This window comes from Microcaecilia unicolor, chromosome 2 (assembly GCF_901765095.1).
Source record: "Microcaecilia unicolor chromosome 2, aMicUni1.1, whole genome shotgun sequence".
Classification (NCBI taxonomy): Eukaryota; Metazoa; Chordata; class Amphibia; order Gymnophiona; family Siphonopidae; genus Microcaecilia; species Microcaecilia unicolor.
Window position 1 is genome coordinate 375588099 of NC_044032.1, and position 24344 is coordinate 375612442.

Here is a 24344-nt window from a genome sequence, read left to right on the forward strand (position 1 = left end):
TCTCTTGGCCAAACGACGGTCAGTTGCTGTCTCACTCTGTTCCCTTCCGGGCAGATTTCTAACAGAAGCTGATCATCCAATCAGAGAGCTCTATTTGAATGCAGATTAAGGACACAGACACTGGGAATTTTTAGTCAAAAACACTAGATAAACCCTTCGTTTTTGGATCAAACTTCACACTTTTGATCAGAGCCATGACCTAACATTAAGGCTGTAAACATTCCATCATTTTTTATCCATAAATATGCAAATGAGAACCTCCCAAAAACGGACTAATTTGCACATGATTTAAACAAATCTGAGCATATGACAACCAAGTACAGACTCCCAGCACCTGAATTCTGCAATTAGATTTAATGCAAATACTTTTAAAACTTATTTTTAGCACATTTAAAATTTCAGGTTCTCTTTAATTTGAATGCTATTCAAGCTCTGAAGCTCACCCTGAGTAAGAAGTTATCCCCAAACCAAAGCATATATAGCAATCTGGTTGAAGAGCCTGCCTGCCTCAGTGAATACTGCTGCATTGCTTTCACTTCCGGTTTGCCATGAAAAGGAGGGCAGAGGAGATAGGAGAATGGTAACTTCGTAAAAGACTTTGCAAGTGAGCGGAAGGTAGGGGCAGGGCAGCAGTGCCCCTCAAAGGCAGGAGCCCCCCTGCCTTGCTTACCCCGCTTACTGCATTGGCACGGCCCTGATTATAGTAAAGGCTGGATAAAGGTACAGCGTCTGAAATACTTGGAAACCCCACAAAATAAAACCATTCAAATAAATAAAATGAGTAGACATTTCAATGCACCTATTTTGCAATTAAGGGAAAGCTATGTCGAAGGTCCACAAGAGATCAGTTTACACTGATGGTGGTCATCACATGAATGTCCAAATGATTTTGACAGCCAAGAAATACATATATGGATGTCCATGCATCCATTTTACATTGATAGTTATCCTGACAGCAAATAATGGCTGTCTGTAAGGACCTCATGACCAGAAAGGGTAATTTCAGCCAGTGTGAGGCAGACCTGCTAGTTAGGCAAGTGCTGGAACATGAGCAGGCTCTTTGTGGAAGGCCAGGGCAGTGTCTGAGTACATAAAGCATACAACACAAATGGTTGGGAATATGCCGTCATGTAATAATAGGGATGTTGAAGACTTCTTTTGTTGGTATCCCCTGTCACCTTTGTGGGATGGAAGATAAGGTATATCAGTCCATTTAGCTAGTTAGTATTGCTTAGGTTGGGGACAGAGTAGAAGTGTCAGTGTTAGGATAGATGATAGAAGTCACATGTTTTTATTTCACTGTTTACAGGGTATTGTGCATTCATCAGATTTGATCCTCACCAAATAGCCACCTTCCAGTTATGTTATTACTCTTCAACTGTTGATATATGCCCAAGTGCTGCAGAATATATGCATTGTGACAGGATCTAGAGAACCAGGAACATACCTCAATGATCTCACCCATTGCATTGTACATAACTTGCATGTTTAGAGAATGAAATGCTTTGTAGTTCCTGTAGGTTGGCTCCCTTCCTCTGGGTGGCCTCAAAGTCATGTAAGTACAGACTCTTAGGCTAAGAACAGGGGGGAAGTGGTCATATTTTGCTGCACCTGTTGCTTAGTGCTAGGGAATGCTATGTACTATGTGGTGTGGGTGAGAAAGGTTAATAGAAAATAGGTGATACATTGAGAAATTGTAACCTGGCTGAGGCTTACTGTTAGTGCTTATACAGACTTGAAGTTGTCTATAGCCAAAAAGGCTAGGGATGATGTGATTTTAAGATGGACTGGCACTGGATGTCCCCTGCATGTGTGAGACTGTAGAAGAAGATATAGCTGCTGGCAGAGATGTGTGATGGCAGCTTTGTCAAACCTAAACCTGATGAGGCACTCTTCATCTGTGTGGTCAAGGAAGGCTGATTCCTTCTAACCCTCCTTTCCACCCACAGTCACTTTCTCCATCTGTGTATCCTCCAGCTACCTACGAACCACATGTGCCATAATCACCACCACCCCTGTGTTCATAGACACCAAAGTGTATCCCTACCAGCACACAGCACCACAGCCATTGCATATCTGCACACTGAACCATAGTCACATCACATCAGCAATACATAGTAACATAGAGGGGCATAATAAAACGGCGCCGGCGATCTATTTTGGTAGCAGCGCAACAGCTGGCCGTAACCATATTATCGAAAATGATGGACAGCCATCTTTTGTTTCGATAATACGGTTTGAACCGGCCAAATGCCTTGGATTTAGCCGGGGTTGAGATGGCCGCTTTTGTTTTTCAGCGATAATGGAAGCTAAAAGCGGCCATCTCAACCCCGGCTACATCCAAGGCATTTGGTCATGGGATGAGCCAGCATTTATAGTGCACTGGTCCCCATGACATGCCAGGACACCAACCGGGCACCCTAGGGGGCACTTCTAAAAAAAAAAACACAAATAGCTCCCAGGTGCATAGCTCCCTTACCTTGGATGCTGAGCCCCCCAAATCCCCCCCCAAACCCACTCCCCACTACTACTACTACTATTTAGCATTTCTATAGCGCTACAAAGCGTATGCAGTGCTGCACAAACATAGAAGTAAGACAGTCCCTGCTCAAAGAGCTTACAATCTAGTAGACAAACAATAAAGCCATTGGAGACTTTAGTAAGCGCAGTTTCGGTTGAGTGGAGAGGGCGAAAACCAGATTGTAGTAGGTCAAGAATAGCATGTGAGGAGAGAAAATCAAAGCAGCGGCGGTGAACAGCACGCTCAAGTAATTTGGAGAGAAAGGGAAGGAGGGAGATGGGTCGGTAATTAGAGGGACAAGTACCTCTTGAACTCACTCTTCAAAGTTCTACACCATTACCATAGCCCTTATGGGTGAAGGGGGGCACCTACATGTGGGTACAGTGGGTTTGGGGAGGCGGGGGGTTTGGAGGGCTCAACACTTAGCACCACAAGTGTAACAGGTAGGGGGGATGGACCTCGGTCTGCCTGCCTGAAGTGCACTGCACCCATTAAAAACTGCTCCAGGGACTTGCATACTGCTGTCAGGGAGCTGAGTATGACATTTGAGGCTGGCATACAGGCTGGCAAAAAAGGTTTTTATTTTTTTAATGTGGGAGGGGGTTGGTGACCACTGGGGGAGTATGGGGAGGTCATCCCCCATTTCCTCTGGTGGTCATCTGGTCAGTTGGGGTACCTTTTTGAGGCTTGGTCGTGAAAATAAAAGGACCAAGTAAACCCTGCAAAATATTGATTAACACCGCTTTTTTTCCCATTATCCATGAAAGCCGGCTATTTGGTAGCCACGCCCATGCCCATCCATGTTCCACCTTCGCTACATCGCTGACACGCCCCCTTGAAATTTCGCTTGCTCGCCAATGGGAAAGCGGCGATGGTGTCTAAAAAGCAGCTTTCGATTATACCGATTTCGCCACTTTTGAGAGACGCCAGCCATCTCCCGATTTCTGTTGGAAGATCGTTGGCGATCACTTTCGAAAATAAGCCTGATAGTAACATAGTAGATGATGGCAGAAAAAGACCTGCATGGTCCATCTAGTCTGCCCAACAATTTAAACTCATATGTGCTACTTTTTGTGTATACCTGACCTTGATTTGTTTCTGTAATCACAAAAGAGAGGGTAATACAGCATACAAGCATACAATATAAACAAGAAAAAGCAACACTGGGCCTTCAAGAAAGAGACAATGGCAGTCCTTTATTGTGAAAAAGACTCACACAGACCGTGTTTCGGTGCACAAGTGCCTGCCTCAGGGGTCTGACATAAAAACACAAAGATAATTGTAAATACACATTTCACAAAAATTAACATCCATATCATAAATTAATAAACAATTAAAATGCAAAAACATAAAAATAATAAGATATACAATAATAAAATATTAAAAATAAACGTATGAGGATCAAAATCTTGTCAATGATAACCCAAAGTGTTTAAAATAAAATAAAATAAAATAACTAAAATAAACTTCCATGAACCATTATGTACAATCATATACACATTAATAACACCATTTACAAAATCATAGAATGAATTAAATAATGTGATATATTAACCTATTGTGATATGACTCACTCTGTAAATATTATAGTATCATGAGTGTTATGGCAAATTGTATTTGTGAGTTGTGAGCAAGCAGTACTCAATATATATCTGCATAAAGAAAAGGGGGACTGGCTTACCAAAGTGTGTCTTTGTGTTTTTATGTCAGACCCCTGAGGCAGGCGCTTGTGCGCCGAAACACGGCCTGTGCCGGGTCTTTTTCACAATAAAGGACTGCCATTGTCTCTTTCTTGAAGGCCCAGTGTTGCTTTTTCTTGATTTGTTTCTGCCATTTTCAGGACACAGACCATAGAAGTCTGCCCATAACAAGGCCCACCTTCCAACCACCAGCCCTGCCTCCCCCCACCGTGGTGTCACTGCAACACTTCACAAAACATTCACCGGACTCAGTGACATTCAAAGGCAAGGGACTGGAGTAGTCTAGACTGCCCCAATCTGACTGCCCCTACTTGACTGACTGTTCACTTGTCCTTTAGATTGTAAGCTCTTTGAGAAGGGACTGTCCTTCTATGTTAAATTGTACAGCGCTGTGTAACCCTAGTAGCGCTTTAGAAATGTCAAGTAGTAGTAGTAGTCTGTGAGAAGGGGGAACCAAGTGACATTCAAAGACAAGGGTCTGGAGTAGTCTAGGGGGAACCAAGACAGATAACATAGGCAAGGGAGGGAATTCTAACAATGAGGGACGAGAGTAAGGAGAGAACAGTGTTAGGTTAGCACAGAGGAGGTTGGGACAGACATTGTCTAGGTGTGCAGTCTAGGTTTCAGAGGGTATGGGTACAAAACAATGGACAAAAAAGGACTGTGACAAACAAACAGGGGCAGACAAAATGCTTGCTATGTACCCTCCTCCAGTCAACATCCAGTCCCTAAATACATGTTGCTGTACCTTTTAGATGCTCTTTATAGCAGATCTAGATCCTGACATCTTCATTTCTGGACCTGTCTGTGTGCTGTACATAATCCCACTTGGATGTCCATCTTTTACCACTACCTGAAACAAGCCCTGTGATCATCTCAGCCATGCATCTTGTGGTGACATTAATTAATGGACAGCCATCATTACATGGATATTCAAATTTACTCCTATCTAAAATTGGCAGATTGGACTTTTCTGTGATACGGATGCCCATTTAGGCCTACGGGGGCATTCATATCATGAATACCTCTTCTAAAATAAGTATCATAGATAAAGATAGATATCTTTATTTACTATACATCGGTATCCATATCCATATATAGATAGAAAATCTTCCCCTCCCTGTTCATCTGGACCCTTTAACCTACTTAGTGCATTTGCCATTAAATATTTGCTTTAATTTTCTCCCTCATTGTTTTAAAGTGCCAGTCACTTCAGTTTCTTTATTTCATGAATAACCTCTAGGATCTCACTATCTAATACCAGGTCCCTAGGAGTAGACATTCAAGCATTTGACAAAATCAATCTATCTATAGATAGGTGTATATATCCTCTTGAATAACTATAATCATTAGAAAATGCCTATATTGCATCATTTATTATTAAAACTATTTCTAGAAAAGATTATTTCCCAACAATACACATCAGATTTTTCACAAACTTTCTTACATTCCTACTCAATATTATGATTCTTTTATGAAAGAACAATAAAGAAGAATTACATGTGTGTTGCCATACACTCAGTCTGTTATAGAGGTAGAGAAACTGATAAAGAAATATTGGTCTAGTAATCTGTCAGTTCATGCTCCATTTCAACAGATTCCTTGGTTTGCTTATACCAGAGGCAGTAATTTGAGTGAAAAATTTGCAGCAAGCAGGGAATATCCCAATCATCACCTCTAAGATATGGGCTGAAATACAGGATAGCACAAAATTGTAGTAATTTACAAGTACAACAAATAGAGTCACCTCTTGTTAGTCATTGAATAACAACAAAACATCAACATCGATTTAACGTTTGTAGTTCTTTACCAATTACATATGTCTTTTTTTTTGGGGGGGGGGGGGGGGGTAATATTTCCAAACTTTTAATGCATAAAGAATAGCATTTCATTTTTTCTTGGGAGATAGTAATACCCAATGGATTAACCAAGGTAATGGATTGATCAGTGATTTGAATAATGGGAGGGGATTGGTTATTTGTTTGCTGGAGATCTGAACGCTCTCATGAACAACTGTTGGCATTTAAAGGTAGAGTCGGCTCTATGACAGTGAGTGTTTCTGTGGGAGCAGTAGCTACTTGATGTCTATGCAGTATATTGTGAGTGTATCAGGTATGAGTAGCTTTTAACGTATTACATAAGATATATATATATAATGCTTTTATATTCACAGGCTCAATCCCTAATGATGTGTAATGTGAAACATGGGCACGTTGGGTCTTGAGCTTTGGGTTTGGACTTTTGAGATTGGTGAACATCAAATATCTAGCAAGCAAAATCTGCAATGAGTTACATTTAAGGATTTTAAATTTTTTTGTGGGACAATTTTGATGAGTGATTGAGCCGCTACAGCAGCAACAGCATTTTAAGGCTTTGCAATTTTAAGCTGTGTTCCACTATTGAGAGTGAATTAACAAGCATCATAGAACTTCAGTGTGAAAAATAATTCTGAAAACTTTGATGTATACTGTTGGGGAATAATTTTTGTACTTATAGCTGACTATCCAGCTTATAATCGAACGAGAAAAACGCCCAAGTTCCGACCTAAATCGGGAGATGGACGTTTATCTCACAAAAACGAATAAAGCGGTATAATCGAAAGCCGATTTTTGGGCGTTTTCAACTGCACTCCGTCGCGGATGCGGACAAAGTTTATGGGGGCGTGTCAGAGGTGTGGCGAAGGCGGAACTGGGGCGTGGTTATCTGCCGAACAAAGATGGGCGCATTTCACCGATAATGGGAAGAAAGTATGCGTTTTTAGCTAGAATTTAGGACACTTTTCCTGGACCCTGTTTTTTCACGAATAAGGCCCCAAAAAGTGCCCTAAATGACCAGATGACCACTGGAGGGAATCGGGGATGACCTCCCCTGACTCCCCCAGTGGTCACTAACCCCCTCCCACCACAAAAAAATGATGTTTCACACATTTTTATTTTCACCCTCAAATGTCATACCCAGCTCCCTGGCAGCAGTATGCAGGTCACTGGAGGAGTTGTTAGGGGGTGCAGTGGACTTCAGGCAGGTGGACCCAGGCCCATCCCCCCCTACCTGTTACAATTGTGCTGCTTAATGCTTATTAGTCGTCCAACCCCCCCAAACCCACTGTACCCACATGTAGGTGCCCCCCTTCACCCCTTAGGACTATAGTAATGGTGTAGACTTGTGGGCAGTGGGTTTTGAGGGGGATTTGGGGGGCTCAACACACAAGGGAAGGGTGCTATGCACCTGGGAGCTCTTTGACCTTTTTTTTTGTTTTTGTAAAAGTGCCCCCTAGGGTGCCCGGTTGGTGTCCTGGCATGTGAGGGGGACCAGTGCACTACGAATCCTGGCCCCTCCCATGAATAAATGTCTTGGATTTATTCGTTTTTGAGCTGGGCGCTTTCATTTTCTATTATCGCTGAAAAACAAAAACGCCCAGCTCACACATTGTTGAATAAAACATGGGCGTCTATTTTTTTCGAAAATACGGTTCGGTCCGCCCCTTCACTGACCCGTTCTCGGAGATAAACGCCCATGGAGATAGGCGTTTTTGTTCAATTATGCCCCTCTATCTCTACCATCTACAGTATATATCTATATCTAGCTATAAATCCAAAATTATAAAATAGAGTACCAAAATTTTAATATAGTTATTAACTTCTATATAAATTATCCTTCCCTATCTCTTTTCCTTTTGATATGCTATTTGCTTGCCTCTATTTTTTTTAACTCACATTTCCTCAAAACCTCACAATTACTACGTTTACTACAACTTGTAAGATTCTCATCTACATTTTGTAACTGTATTTACTATGTAAGCCTCATTGAGCCTACAATGTGTGGGAAAGCGCAGGGTACAAATGCAATAATAAATAAATATAAATAAATAAATAAATAAATATCCTCTTGAATAACTATAATCATTAGAAAATGTCCATATTGGATCATGTATTATTAAAACTGTTTGTACAAAAATTATTCCCCAGCAATACAAATTTTTCAAATATTTTTCCCCACCAATCCACTTATCAAATTATTTCAGAAATGTTTTTTTTACATAAAGCTTCTTATAATTTTGTAAGATTAACTTTGTCCGATAAAATTTGTCTATCTGTTTTGTTGTTTTTCTCTTTTTTTTACCTTGAGCAATTTGCTATTACAAATTGAATTGTTTTTTGGAACTATACTTTATTTGTGAGGAGAATGCATCAGAGAAGTCCTTTAAGATTAGAGACTTAAAAACTCCATATAGGTAGTATTTTATGTTAATGGTAGGAAGATTTGGAATCTGCCAAATAAATCTGCCCCTTTTTCTACATATAGCATTGTAAATTGTGTTCCTGTGTATTTGCTGGCATCCTTAACTGTGGTTTGCAAAAGAGTCTCCGCTTTTGGAAAAACATTTAGTTAAAAAAAATAACTATGGAAATGTGAATATCCAGACCTGGACATCCAGTTTCCTTTATGAAGCCTCTACACAAAATGGGTCTTCAAATATTATAGTGAAAAAGCATAGCTGACAATGGACAGAAAGCACAGTTTGAAAGAGATCCCCAAAGCAGATTTTGCACAAGCTAAATTCAAGGACCAGTTCACGTGGGGCCAATGAAATATATTTTATGATGCTTCCAGGTTATTCTAGCTCAGCACTATAGATCATTAACAACAAACTCTACATGGAACATTTCTTTGACAGTTTCCAATTCTCATTGGATTGAATGAAAGACCTCTTGAATCATTCTATGTGGAATAATTTATGTTAGTTACAGCTCAAACAATCCTTTTTTAAAATCCTATTTCGTCTTGTAGAATTCAGTAACGGAAAATCATATATTGATTTTTTTTCTTCCTCCTATCCCACGAGTATCCATATCACTTACTGTTGACTTCCTCTCTGGTACTGCATAGCTCTGTGTTGACTTGGCACTTGTTCTCTATTGCCTTCATAAGTGCTCTCCTCTGACTCTGTTAAGGGCCTTTCAAACTATTCTCGTATTCATCCACTGTGTCATTCTTGCTGTTAGTATCTTTTTTCTTTTTTTTTTTTTTTTACAGCAGGAGACTGGACAAGCTAAAAATAAAAAAATAAAAAAACATAACTAGGGGAAGAAAGGAGCAATGGAGATGCAGCCTTCTATTGACGCAGCAGAAATATCTGAGGCGCTAATGAGAAGGTTGTTTTCACCATTACTCCTGCTATCATCACAATATTTTGTCTTCTTCATTTGAAAAAGTAGGCATGCTGCTTCATAGGGGACCCTGTCGGCATTGTGTGCTGCAAAACAAGCTAATGCAGCTTATTTCTACTTTCCACTCAAGACATCCTGTGGTGCCACTTGTAATGTACTGCTCTATATACAAACATACAGTTACTACTGTATTTATTGCTTACAGGCACTGTTCCTTTTAAGCTGAGTGGGAGTCCTTCACCTACAGTCCTGCCAGTGGAGGGTGCTGTTTCACTATCACATTTTCAGTTGCGGGATACAGGCAAGAACTGCAGGACTCCAGGGAACCTGCCTGACCTCAGCAATTGAAAACACAATATTGAAGCACTACCCCTCCAACAATGCAGCTGGAGGACTTCCGCTCAGCTTAGAGGGAACAGTGCTTAGAGGACTATATAATACCAAAAATAGACCCTATGAAAACTCAGTATTCAGATAAGCAAATGAGGTACCAGAATTAACAATGCTTTTTTCGTAACAAACTTGCCTCTGAAATACTTAGCAAATGAATCCACATTAATCGGTACCAAAATACGAGCAACAGAAGAAAGCCCCAAAGGAGACAAATACAGGTACACCATTATAGACTTGCTTTCATTATGGGTTAAGGAAAGTGGAAGGGATGACGTCTATTCATTCACAGAGGAGAGAAAGTTGAGATAGGACTATTGGTGATTTACCAGACTTCAAGACAGACAGGAAACATGTTTGGAAATCTGTAAAATGGGTTGGTGGAGACCTTCTTGAAATATGCACAACTGATTACTGCAGGTGGCTTTAATGTACCATGTGGGGTTAAAGATAAGAGAGAATATGATCAACTGTTGAATTATGAAGAGCTGCTATTGTCTGCACTAAAGGCAGCCAAAGCACCATCCTCTGCAGTACCCGGGGGTGAGGAAATGGGGCATTATCTGCTGCAGTGTAGCAGATTATCCAACAATTATATAACCTTGACTGGAGATTATGGGACATTGAAACATGCACCAAGATGACTAAACATATGCTATGTCAAATGTTGGGATCACGAGTGAACCTGGCGTTTGCCTTTAAACATACACTGCCCACTTCTGATGTCCCATAGCCCTGTCCCCTTCTTAGATCTGTCTTCCTCCTCTGCCTAGGTTGGCCTCTATTGTTCTCCCTGTAAGCCACTTCCTCCCCCAAATTAAAATTTTCTAAAGTTTTATTAAAAAAAAGTTTTTTTTATTGGTCAAGTGTATTTACATGGTCCCCTACCCCCTCTGCCATGCAATATTCCCTCTAAGCTGTGCAGGAGTCCTCCAACCACATTTCTGCCAGTCGGGGGTGATGCTTTAATATCATGTTTTCAATAGCAAGGAACATGCAGGTTCCCTGGAATCCTACAGAGCTTACCTGTCCCTCGCTACTGAAAATGTGGTACTTGAAACAGCAACCCCAATGGGTGGCCAAGATGGCATCCTGAATAGATGCTCAAACAGCAGCTCCATCATTTGCTGTATTTGAAGACAACTACTTTGAGATTTTTACATTTCTCAAGGTCACCTCTAATTACACTTGTTGATATGGTAAGAATGTATTTTAGAGAATTGTTTAAACTTCCACCTAAAACTGCAAACTGTTTGATGCTGCCAGGTACTAAAAAGAATGGAGACCTTCAGGAAGTAAATTTAACAGATTTTTGGGGAATCATCATCTCTCGAGCTTATAACTCGGAGGACCACTCTATTAGTGGCATTTACCTTGGAACCGGATAGAGACACTGTTCTAAAATTGTGTTTTCATTATATGGATTGTTAATTATTGGTATCAAAGATTAGAATATTCCTGACTTGTCTACGAATACTCAGAAGAGGCACCAAGAATGCAGTGAGTAGCAGGAACAGAATAGGCAGTGAAAAACAAAATGCAAACAACACAGCAAAACACTGAGTTTGCAATTGTAGCTGCAAATATTCGGACAGCAGCAACACTTCTGGTGCCTTTCCATGTTTTGTCAGAAAACCTGTAACTTCTCCAGTAGCTTGACTATGAGAATGACCTCACTTATCATTACCGGGACTGAATTCAGCACCTCCATGGCACCCTAGAAAAGATTCAAGACATGTACTCATTGTGTCATGTATAAACAATAATGAAAGCACAGTGGGTGATCCACATCAAGTTTAGCTTCATGCGAAAACTCATGAAGGGGTATTTGTTGCTCTACTAACTTCTGTACCATGCAGTAGATGAAATTCCAACTGGAGCCTACATCCTGAATATAGTGGATCAGAGTCTCCTCTACTACTTCCTACTGCTCTTATTAGCTGTTTCCCACCCTTCATGACACAGTTGAAATGCCCTGCTCTTTTCCTGTACCTATCAGTTTTCACATGTTGTAACTTCTACCCTCCTTGCTCATCAACCCCATTGTCTTAATCTTGATAACGCCGCTATTTGTATTTAATAAATATGGAATATTCCCATCTTTGTGACCTAGCCAGCCCTCTTAATATCCCCGTCATCACCTCTAAGATGTGGACTGAGGTATGAGTCTGGCTAGTCTCGTGTATTTAACACAATCTACCTGTACCCAGCTGGTGCACCCTAACTAGAATGACTGTCTGCTGTTTTATTTCAATTTGGTCCTGTTGTGGGAAAAAATAAAGAGTGCTAATTGACTTAAATACATGAGAACTGTTAGGTCTGCAGGAAAATTGGGGCCAGAGTACAGATGTCTTTAGAACCAGAGCTGCTCCCCTGCCATAAATTGTGTCTAGTAGGGGGAGTTGAAGTGTTACCTGAGGAGCACCATGGTCTGGACCAGGAAAGAGACTAGTCACAGGCTCAGAATGTCTGGTTAAGTGCTCAGTTGAGAGCCAAAACGCAGAGTCTGTCAAGAAAGAGAGAGATGTGAATGGAAGCTTTAGTCCAGGAAACTGGTAAGTATGTGAAGAAGCTCTGGTCCCTCCATGCTACTGTGGAATCAGAACAGAAGGGACTATGGGAGGTCCTTGAATAAAAAGAACAGAAGGTCAAAGCCCTGAGAAACAGCCTGGAGAGCAGGACAACAGAGGTCACCCATGTAAGGGAGCACATGACCCTGAAGGAATCTTCCATGGAAAGGCTGCAAAGACAGACAGATGACCTACTAAATGGGTAACAAGAGACAAGAGAGTATGCAAAGATTGTATAGGTGCAATGGGAGAGTGATTTGGCTGAGCTTAGTCACGTGACCAGCTCAAGCAGCAGAACCTCCTCATAGAAGAGCTGCATATGGAAAAGAGGCAGCTCACAAGGAGCTACCAGGCAATCACTGAGGAAAAAATAGAGTGTATGAGAGGGAGAAAGAAAGAGAGACACACACAAAGGAGTTGGCTCAGAGACTAAAGTGCCAGAAAAAAAAGAGATGGCTCAAGTCCCTGAACAAGTAACTCTGCTAAAAGCATCCAATAAAACCCTTGAGGAGGAATGGAAGAGGGCAACTTTGTTGGTAGAAAAGTTGTCTGAGGAGAAAGCAGAAGTGAACCACATACTTCAAGAACTGCAGGTATTGCTGAAGCAAAGCATCCCAGCTGAGCAGATGAGAAGCACTTGGATCTGGGATGCAAAGGAGCAAGCCTAACGTCTTGTGGCAGCAGATGAGGAGCTGGCACAGCAGCAGGACCAGACTAAAGAGCTTCAATCCCAGATCTGACAGATCAGAACCAGGACTATAAGACCCATGTGGAAGCTTCTCGAGCAGAAATAGCACAACTGCAACAAGAATTGGCCACAGCAGTGCAGTGGAAGAGTACCGCAAGCTGTAGGGACAGCTGTCTAATGTCCTTCGGGAGAAGCATGAAAGGCAAGCAACGGTGAAAGATTTTCATCTGCAATGTGGAACTGACAAAGCTCTACAGATTGCAAATTAAGGAGGGCATGCCCTGTTCAGGGTAAGCCAGCATAACATGGCTGAGGCCCGAGTACGTGAACTTTCAGCAAAAGGGTGTTTAAATGTGAATATCCCTCTGGTGAGAAGGCAGCACTTGGTGAGCAAGTCAGCTACCTGCTAGGGGACTGCAAGGTGCTCAGAGGGGATTAAATGTATAAGTGGGATGAAGATCGAAGTCATTCAATCAGCAGACACTCATGACGAGCACGTAAGGATACCTTGGTTGAAATGTGGGAAAGAGAAAGGACAAAGGTTAGATAATAAAAGCAGAGAACTGGATAGGAAGATCAGAATGAGTGTTGGAGGGATCAGGAGTCTGCGAGAGGCAAAAGATCAACTGGATACCCCAGCCTACTGGCATCATACCCAATATTTATGTCCCGCTCATACAACTTGTTTTATTTTTTCAACTATTGTACTAGACTATTCACATTCTTCTACATATATATACTCTATAAATTACATCTGTTATTATTACTGTGTTCCTCTGAATACAGTTTACCTGGTAGGAACCATAAATTGTTAGCATAAAAAATAGATCTAACCCTCCCCCCCATAAAGCCAGCAAGTGCTGTAACAGTGTAAATTACAGATTAATTAAAATGATAGAGTCCTTGTGGGGCTCCTCACATCAGTCCTTTCCATGTTAAACTATCCATAGCTATCTATACCTTTTGGTTAAAAATACATGGAACCCCCCCCCCCCCCCCCCCAACTATCCAATTATCTTGATTTATCCATTCAATCATAGCCCCATAATCTAATGTACTGAATGTTCAGTTACATTGCTACATCTAAAAAGATTATTAAAACTACCCCTCACATATAAGGATTCTTACCAATGAGACCAACAAGGTCTCTTCATTGTCTTCCAAAAAGTCCACCAATAGTTGCAATACACATAAATGTATAATGGAGGCGTGGAGGAGTAGCCTAATGCTTAGTGCAAGTGGCTGAGATACTGGGAAAGTGGGTTTGATTCCCACTGCAGCTCCTTGTGACTCTGGGCATGTCACTTAACCCTCCATTACCCCAGGTACAAAATAAATACCTGTATATAATATGTAACCACTTTGAATGTATGTTGCAAAAACTACAGAAAGGCAGTATATCATGTCCCATCCCCCACCCCCAGTGTTGGTAAATTCAATACCTGGTGATAGTTTTCCAGATCATCCAATGCTACTTTGACATGCTTCAGCAATGGTCAAACATGTGCCTGCATGAAACTGTCTGACAAAATCCTCACTTCCTAAGATGTGTGTATCACTCAAATCATCAGCAATATATGTTCTATATCTTTCTATGCTAGGCAAAATGAACATGGGTCAAGGTCACAGTAGTATGGTTTCAATTCCAATCTATTGTTCTCAACGCCTTCTCTGACACATCTAATGTATCCAAAATGTGATCGCTCCTTACTTCATGAGCTACCACTGTTATGGACAACTGTGACCATGTCACCCTCAGGCCAACTCATGAATTTTGAAACATTCTTGTCAATGAAAAGAATTCGTTTGGAGGATGGATGAGAGTAAGAAGAAGAAAATCTAGGTTTCTTAACTTTTGTTAATAGTACCTTATGTTTGTGATATATAAATCTGTTGAAAAACCACATTTTCAACATAGCAATTCATTTAGCTATAAGATTCAAAACATATGGGCCAAATTAAAGGAATAATGAAACATGTCATTAAATCCTATTAAGTAATCACTCATGTGCCACTGTATTATTGAAGCATGTGAGCACAAAAATTATTACAGGCTTTGTAGTCTGAAACCTGTATGAGCAATAATTAGAATTGTTATTCTACACTAAATCACACATTTCCTAAAATATGTGTGTCTGTGGTTTCATGCAACATCAGTTCGTGTCAGAGACAATGAATGCTTTGCTACAGCCTCTGCTGTGCTTCAACGTCTTGCTCACTATTGCTAATGGAAATGGTATCTATGCCTGGGAGGGTAAAACTTACATTACTGTTTGTACTGCTTCAGGAAGTCTGTGGAAAAAAAATATCTTTTGAATTGTTGGATGCATTCCCATCAGTTATACTTCACACCTTTCTTCTTTCCACTTTGAACATGTTGGCTATACATTCTTTGAGTAAATAAATGCATTTGACCTTATCAGCTGCTAATTTTCCATTTAAAAGCCCACATAAGTCATGTCACACATTTCTGGAAGGGGTATGGTAAAACAAGAATAATTATTATTGGAGAACAACTTTTGTGACAGGAAAAAAAGTATCTAATTTTCCCAAGGTACTATAATAGCCATCATCACTCAAACCGAAGGAAGAGCTGCTCCATTCCTGCTACATTAGGGGCTGTAATTTCACAATGCAAAAAAAGAAATCAATCAGATTTTTTTTAAGCATCTTTAGACTTTTCAATTCTTTCGTAGATCTAGACTGGAAATACCTGTGCAACTTTTAACACCTTTACTGCAGTTTAAAGAGTAGAATTTAGAGAATTGAAAAATACATTTAGAGTGTGACATAATGAGGATACTTACATGCTAACTAAGGTATGTTTGTGTGGGGAACTCAGTTAAACAGAAAAGATAAAGTATGTCTCAGAAGGGTAGCAAGGGATGTGTGAATCAAAGTCAATGTGGGTCGGTATAGTGTACTTAGTACCGATAGTGTATGTGAGATGCATATATATCTGCAATCAGACATATGGGAGTTGATTTTATAACTGTGCACCTCTAATTAAGCACCCAGAGGTACTTAGTAGGAGTCTATTCTATAAAAGAATGTAGATGCCTCCTTTCCTTTATAGAATACCAGTCGTTAAGCCCGTAAAAACGGGCGAGTATTGCAGCCCTCCTCTCTCCTTTGGCCTCACCCCGTCCACTGATTCTCCCCCCATATTCAGCTACCCTCCTCTTTCCCTTGGCCTCCTCCCTCCCCCATGTCCAGCAACCCTCCTCTGTGCCCTGCTCTCACCCCAAGTCCAGCAACCATGGCCTCTCTCCCCTGCCCTCTCTCCATGTCCAGCTACCTTCATCGCCGCCGCTCCCTCCCCCCTCCGTGCCGGGCCCCCTGCACTGACTTGAAGCGTCTCTCACCTCCGTGTGAAAGCGTTTCCCTCTCTGTTCCGCCCTCTGACGTCATGACGTCTTGACGCGAGGGCGGGACAGAGAGGGAAGTCTGTACTGCGCATTTGCAAGTGAGTACTGTCACTTGCCGTTTATATGTTTGATTAGTATAAAAGGCCCGTTTCTGACACAAATGAAATGGGCGTTAGCAAGGTTTTCCTCGGAGTGTGTATGTTTGAGAGAGTGTGTGTGAGAGTGACTGTGTGAGAGAGAGAGAGAGTGAATGTGCGTGACAGAGAGAGAGTGAGTGTGGGTGCAAGTGTGTCTGTGAGAGAGTGTGTCTGTGAGATAGAGAGAGTGTGTGTGTGAGAGAGAGAGTGTGTGTGAGACAGATAGAGTGTGAGAGTATGTGTGCGATACACAGACTGTCTGTGAGACTGAGAGTGTATGAGATCGAGAGAGTGTTTGAGAGTGACTTTCTGACAGATAGAGAGTGAATGTGATATAGTGTGAGACATTGAGTGTGTGAGAGACAGTGTGTGAGACTGAGAGAGAGGAAGACACTGACTGTGAAAGAGAGAGAGTGTGTGTGTGAGAGAGAGAGAGTGTGTGTGTGACAGAGATATCTCACCCCTCCCTCTCTGGTCTCAGGACCCCTCCCCCTTCCCTCTCTAGTCTCAGGACCCCTCCCCCTCAGGTCTCTGGACCCCCTTCACTCTGGTCTCACGACCCCCTCCCCCTCTCTGGTCTCAGCACCCCCTCCCAATGTGTCCCCTCTTTCTTTCTGCAGCCTCTCACCGCAGGCAGCCATCAGGCATTGGCTGTCGGCTCTGCAGCCGCTCCTCTCGCCTCTCACGTCACTGTGCTTCTCCGGGGTCTGCTCCAGGGGCAGTAATGTGAGAGGCAAGAGGAGCAGCTGCAGAGCCGACAGCCAATGCCTGATGGCTGCCTGCGGTGCCGTGTTTGCTTTTTTAAAGCATTTTTGTTGTTTTAATTAGTTCTTGGGCCTGGGTGGCGACCTCTGGGGGGGGGTGGAGGGGGGGATGGTGGCAACCCTGGGGGGGGGGGGGGTGGAGGGGTGACCTCAGGGGGGTGGCGACCTCGGGGGTGTGGAGGGTTGAGCGGCAGAGGTAGCAACCTGGGGGGTGTGGCATTGCGGCGAGGGCGACAGGGGCGTGGCCTCGTGCTGCTGTCATGCAGTTGGTCAGTGCTGCGGCTGATGTACCCGGAACTACGTGATGTCAATTCAGGAGATGGAGCCTTACAGAGTGCACGAATGCTTCAAGTCTTCAAGGCTTCACTTTCTCAGTTTCAGAACGTTGGAGGTACATTTTATTATATAGGATTACCAGAACAGCATAATTTAGATGCAAACACATAGGCCTAAGGTCCAGTGATACGTATATAATTTATAGTATTAAGATATGCTTTTTTAAAACATTTTTATTTATAGAATTATATAATACATAATATTCAATCTTGAATAATAATACACAATATATGCAAATCTTCATCATGAATTGAATAGGAAAAAATAAAATATATGGAAATAAATTCAAAAATATCGACCACAAAATCAAAGTAATCTGATCCAAGAAACAAGAAATATATATATATATAATTCTAACCCTAATAGCTAGATTTATCCTCGTACCTAATAAACCAAAGACTGCGCCAAGCTCTGGCGATTTACTCCAAGTTGCTATACAGTGTTACATTCAGGTCTAAACTTTCACATTTATACCCTCTCTACTTTTTAGAAAGTCCTCCAATTGTTTGGGTTCAAAAAACTGATACTGTTTTGCTTGCAATAATATCCTACAAACACAAGGAAATTTCAACAAAAAATTTGCTCCAAGGGCTAAGACTCTTGGACGCAATACAAGAAATGATTTACGTCTTTTTTGGGTTTCCCTAGACAAGTCTGGGAAAACCCTGACTTTTGAACCCAAGAATAAAGAATTCAAGTGTCTCAAAGACAACCTGAGTACTGCGTCTCTATCTAAATCCAAGGCAAATGTTACTAGCAAAGTGGTTCTTTGTGTAACCACTTCTAATGATGATTCCAGGAATGCCGTCAAGTTCAATTAATCTTGAGGGTTCAAATTTTCTGGTATTTTACCAGTAAATTGAAGATAATATGCCCTTGTAATAGGTGGCAATGATGTGTCGGGCATCCCCAAAATCTCCACCAAATATTTCTTAACCATTTGTACAGGAGAGATTAAAGGTGATTTTGGAAAATTTATAATATGCAGGTTAAGTCTCTTGGACTGATTTTCCAAATATTCCATGCATCTAGAAGCAAAGTTTCTTTCTTTAATCAGCGATTGTTCCACCAGTTCCACTTTCTCAAGTTTAACAGAAAGAATTTTTACTTCAGCAGCATGGACATCATTAATTTGCAATTGTTTTAGTGCAGTCTCAGCCAAAACCTTAATAGTTTCAGAATTTTTTTTAATCACTGATTGCAAAGTTGAGAGGGTCGTGGAGTTCAGATCCCAAAGTGACTCTAAAGTCACTACAGCAGGTTTTCCAAAATTCCCCTCAAAAACCGGGATAGGTGCTTTAATCGCTTGTTCCAGGATACTCACAGCTGAGGAGACCACAACAGGAGCTGTACTTTTCTCTGGTATATTCAAGTATTCAGCTGTTGAACCGGCTGCAGGCAGGTTCCTTCCCTGTACGCTCCCTACACCTCCAGGAGCTGAAGCGCCAGGACTCCCCTGAAGACTCTCACTTCCTGGTTGGGGGGGCGCTGCACGAAAAACAAGGCTCAGAGAAGCCCCGTCGGCACTGTCGGTCAGCTCCAATGAGCTGACTCCAGCAACGGGAGTAGAAGACTTCGCCGAGTCAGACGCGATTCCGAACTGCTCGAGCTTCGGCTGTTGGAGCGGAGGTTTCCCGCCAGGGAGAGAGGGAATCTCCATGACTTTTCCTCGCCTCTTACCCATCTAACCGGCAGGTAAGAACGCTCTTTCAGGATCCACTGGAACCCGTCTCAAAACGCATGTTAGCGTCAGTCACAAAGTCGCCATCTTGGGATTTTCTTAAGATATGCTTTTTCCTGTGCACCCTGCTTAAACTCTTCCTAAACTCTATCCATGTGTACGTGGGGTACGTGCATGTTGGCAGTGTGTATTAAGGACTGTCTCCTGGATTCTACATAGTGCTACTTAAGTTGGGCGTGCAAATCCAGTCATATTCTGGATTTGTGTGCGCAATTTAGGAGTCCTTTTAATAAAGGCATGCTAAACAATTTAGCATGTGCTAATGATTAGAGCACGCTAAATGATATGACATCTATTATATTCCTATGTTCATCTTATTATTTAGTGTGCGCTAATCATTAGCGCATGCTATATTTGTTAGTGTGCCTTAGTAAAAGGAACACTTAATTAGTTATCAAGCCAATCAATGCCGATAATTGCTACTTAGTAGAGTAGATCATAGTAGATGAAGGCAGAGAAAGATCTGTACGGTCCATCCAGTCTGCCCAAAAAGATTAACTCATATGTGCTACTTTATGTGTATACCTGACCTTGATTTGTATCTTCCATTTTCAGGGCACAGACTGTAGAAGTCTGCCCAGCACTAGCCCCGCCTCCCACCACCGGTGCTGCCACCCAATCTCCGCTAAGCTTCTGAGGATCCATTCCTTCTGAACAGAATTCCTTTATGTTTATCCCACACATTTTTGAATTCCATTACCGTTTTCATCTCCACCACCTCCCATGGGAGGGCATTCCAAGTATCCACCACTCTCTCCGTGAAAAAATACTTCCTGACATTTTTCTTGAGTCTGCTCCCCTTCAACCTCATTTCATGTCCTCTAGTTCTACCACCTTCCCATCTCCGGAAAAGGTTCGTTGCAGATTAATACCTTTCAAATATTTGAACGTCTGTATCATATTACTCCTGTTTCTCCTTTCCTCCTTTGTGTTTACATGTTCAGGTAGCAAGTGTCTCCTCATACGTCTTGTAACGCAAATCCCATACCATTTTTGTAGCTTTTCTTTGCACCGCTTCAATTTTTTTTATATCCCTAGCAAGATACGGCCTCCAAAACTGAACACAATACCCTGGGGGGGGGGGGGGGGGGCTCACCAATGACTTGTACAGGGGTATCAACACCTCCTTTCTTCTGCTGGTCACACCTCTCTCTATACAGCCTAGCAACCTTCTGGCTATGGCCACCGCCTTGTCACACTGTTTCGTCGCCTTCAGATCCTCAGATACTATCACCCCAAGATCCCTCTCCCCGTCTGTACATATCAGACTCTCTCTGCCTAACACATTCGTCTACTGTGGATTTCTACTTCCTAAGTGCATCACTTTGCATTTCTTTGCATTGAATTTTAATTGCCAAACATTAGACCATTCTTCTAGCTTCTGCAGATCCTTTTTCATATTTCCACTCCCTCCGGGGGGTCCACTCTGTTACAAATCTTGATATCATCCACAAAAAGGCAAACTTTAACTTCTAACCCTTTGGCAATGTCACTCACAAATATATTGAACAGAATCGGCCCCAGCACCAATCCCTGAGGCACTCCACTACTTAACAAGCAAGTATTGTCACTAGGCATTAATTAGAATTTATGTGCACAACTGTCTAAGAGTTTTTGCAACGTGTTATGTATAAATTCTAAGCTGCATTGTTGAAAAGGGTGCATGCCATGAAATGGGCAGGTCATGGGTGTTTCTAAAATATATGAACACTGTTATAGAATACTTCCGGTCTGTGCCCTGATTTAGGTATCGAGATTTACACCAAGTTTTACTTTGCTTAACTGTTGTGTGGGTGGGTGCTGTGCGTATTCTATAATCTGCATGGAAATTCAGGCTTAATCTATAAAGTACACCTACATTTAGGCATACTTTATAGACTAAGTCTAGGTATATTTTTTGGCGCAAATGTTTCAGGCACCATATATAGAATCTAGTCCTATGTGTGTATGTAATCCTCAGGTCTCAATTCTTGATTTACTTGAACAAGGGAATCAAGAAGTTGCTAGCCTTGATTGCCATGGCAATGGCAAAAGTATGTTATGACCCTGACAGAAGAACCTCTGCTGAAGCCACTCTGTCCCTTCCATTAGGGAAGATATACTGTCAAGCAAGGGTGTCCATCCTCAGCCCTCACCAGATCAGGTTTTCAAGATTTCCTCTATGAATATGCGTAAGTTATATTTGCACACAATAGAGGCAGTACATGCAAATAGATCTCATGCATATTAATTGTGGAAATCCTGAAAACCTGACTGGATTCTAGCCCTTGAGTGCCGAGGTTGGTCATTCCTGCTGTAGAAGAATATACTGCAGAATGTAGTCCATAAAGTCACCACACAAAGTGGAATTCATGGTCTTTGATCCAAGTGTTGACAATGAATATACATTAGATAGCTATGCATGCATTACCTCCATTGTTTGCAAATCTTTCTCCTGGGAATGGGGATGGGATTTGATATACCGCCTTTCTGTGGTTGCATATTCATTTTCAATATCCTGAAATCCTGACTGACTAGTGTGTCTGGAAGGCTGATCTAGATAGACTACAGACAATGTTGGTAGAAAGCAGAAAGGATCAATTTTTATAAGCCTACCTGGTAGCACTTCCTGCTTCATCCCCTGTTAAGGCTTCAGCTGCCACAATAACCAAAGCTAAGGAAACCATACAAATGGGAGCTGCAAAGATAGACCTAGAAGAGTGACCCCATCACTGTATGTTAGGGCTCTGTAAATATTTTGAAGGTAAGGGGCATTTTCTCCAAAATTACCCTAAAAATCTCTCATTTCTAGATAGGTTTATAGATACCCACCTTGGTACTGAAAAGCCACCATCCCCCTCTAATCTATGTAGGGTCTCTCTAGTGTCACCATTCAATGGCAAGATTAGTCCACCACTGCCTTGGCTTCCATATGGCATTACCACTCAATTAGGGACACAATAGAGCTGCTGGAACACACCTACTATTAATTACAAACTCGCTCCAGTCTATTAATTACAAAATATCTTTATTGAACACATATGCTTCAAAACAACGCACATGCATTTAAAACCACCTATAACAAAAATACTCACTCATACCTTCCATACACATTCGTTCTTTCATAGTACCTGTCTAGTGAATCTATATATATAATACTCATATTGGTCTTACTTATACTTATTGTGCATTTATAATTTATTACAATCTCAAATTATTGATGTTTTCCTAAATTGCTTAACACCACGTAGCACATAAATACTTGCTGTTTCACAAGTCACAGATAATCTCCACAGAATTAGAAAAAAACCCGTCTCCAACACAGTTCTCTATGATCTCCCAATTCCACTATGATTTTCTGGAAGTTGTTATAATAGTCTCTAACACAGTTCTCAAAATGAGTAAAATAACTTTCAGTCGTCTTCAGGTACTTGATGAGCAGAATGAGTATGTCACTCCCACATATACTGTTAACTTGGTCCTTATACAAAACGTCGGTTCCTCTATGCAGGACCGCATTTCGCTCTCTTCATCAGGAGGAACCACCACATCATCTTTCTGTCCGCTGAAAGCAGTGTACCAGGAAAGCGAGAGGAAGGCGCAGAAGCAAAAGACGAGCAGCGTCAGGAAGGTGCCATTGCAGAGCCTCATCTCCTCCTGCTCCTCAGCGGCGGCGGGGGCTGCATGTCCGGCCGGGCAGTCACTCCGTGTCTCCGGCCAAGTCCTGCGTGGGTGTGGTGGAGGGGAGGGAGAGAACAGGCGGCCGGGTTAACGCGGCGGCCTCGCTCCGTGCTGCTCGGCGACGGCCCTGCAACTTATGGGTCATGAAGAAACATCATGTATTACTGGGATGTATGTCTGCCTTTATTTCTTGGCAGACCATCTTAGAAGCCGTCAGAAAGTAGTAGTACTGGAGACTACCTTGAAACAGCATGTAGCGAAACATGGATCTATGTCGGTGATAATGGGTCTCCATCATGCATCGTCAATTACAGCTGGAAAGCTAAGTACTAATCTGAAGTTTCAGAATAAGGATACTTGTAAAAAAGCTAAAAGTAATATCAAACATATAAACGGAGAGTGACCGTACTCACTCGCAAATGCGCAGTAGAGACTTCCCTGTCTGTCCCGCCCCTGCATCAATACGTGATGCCGGGGGGGTGGGACAGAGATGGAAACTGCGCGAAGGGGAGGGAACCTCCGAGGTCGCCACCGCTACCCCCCCCCCGAGGTCACCGCCACTGGTACCACCCCCCCCCCCCGGAGTTGCCACTGCCACCACCCCTCCACCTGGCCGTCTCTTCGCTATTCAACTTACATCTCCGCAGTACGCAGATCAGCTGAGCTGCCGTTGGCCTTCCTTCCCTGCCTGTGTCCCGCCCTCGCTGACTTTACGTCACACGAGGGCGGGACACAGGCAGAGAAGGAAGGCCGATGGGAGCTCAGCTGATCTCTGCCTGCTGCGGAGATGTAAGTTGAATAGCGAAGAGACGGGCCGGGTGGAAGGGCGGCGGGGGCGGCGAACTCTGGGGGGGGGGGGGGGCGGCGACCCACCAGCCCATTTTAACGGGCTCAGTGGCTAGTAAATAATATAAGCAATTACCATAATGAAAAAATAAGTAAAAATCATAAAATTGGATTTATGAGGATTGTGACACTGCCTCTAGAAGTATGCTTGGCTCATAAAAATTACTTAGCCAATATGGAGGCAGGTATGCTGATCTGATGGATCCTATTAGAGCTCTCTGATTACTTGGACCTCTATAATTGAATTAAGATGTATATGTTGTGAAGTTGAGAATATTGAGAACTGATTTACTATGATCTCCCTTCACTATTTAAGCTGTACATGTGCCAAGTTACTGTTTATTTCTTCGATGGCATTCATTGGCCTTCTCAGCTGAAGAACTCCAGTGCTTATGGGAAGTTAATGGATCATAGTCTCCATTCTGAAGTAAGCCACCTCATTTCTCTATCACTGC

The 24344-nt window shown here is 42.2% G+C and overlaps 1 long non-coding RNA gene across 1 annotated transcript; it reads right to left on the reverse strand.

The window, feature by feature from the left end:
* Nucleotides 1-9084: 9084 nt before the first annotated feature.
* On the reverse strand, nucleotides 9085-23004 carry LOC115462480. The gene is made up of 3 exons (XR_003940873.1): nucleotides 22906-23004; nucleotides 14565-14570; nucleotides 9085-9100 (listed from the first exon to the last, which is right to left on the reverse strand). It is a non-coding gene; the product is annotated as an uncharacterized LOC115462480 (long non-coding RNA).
* Between the last annotated feature and the right edge of the window lie 1340 nt (nucleotides 23005-24344).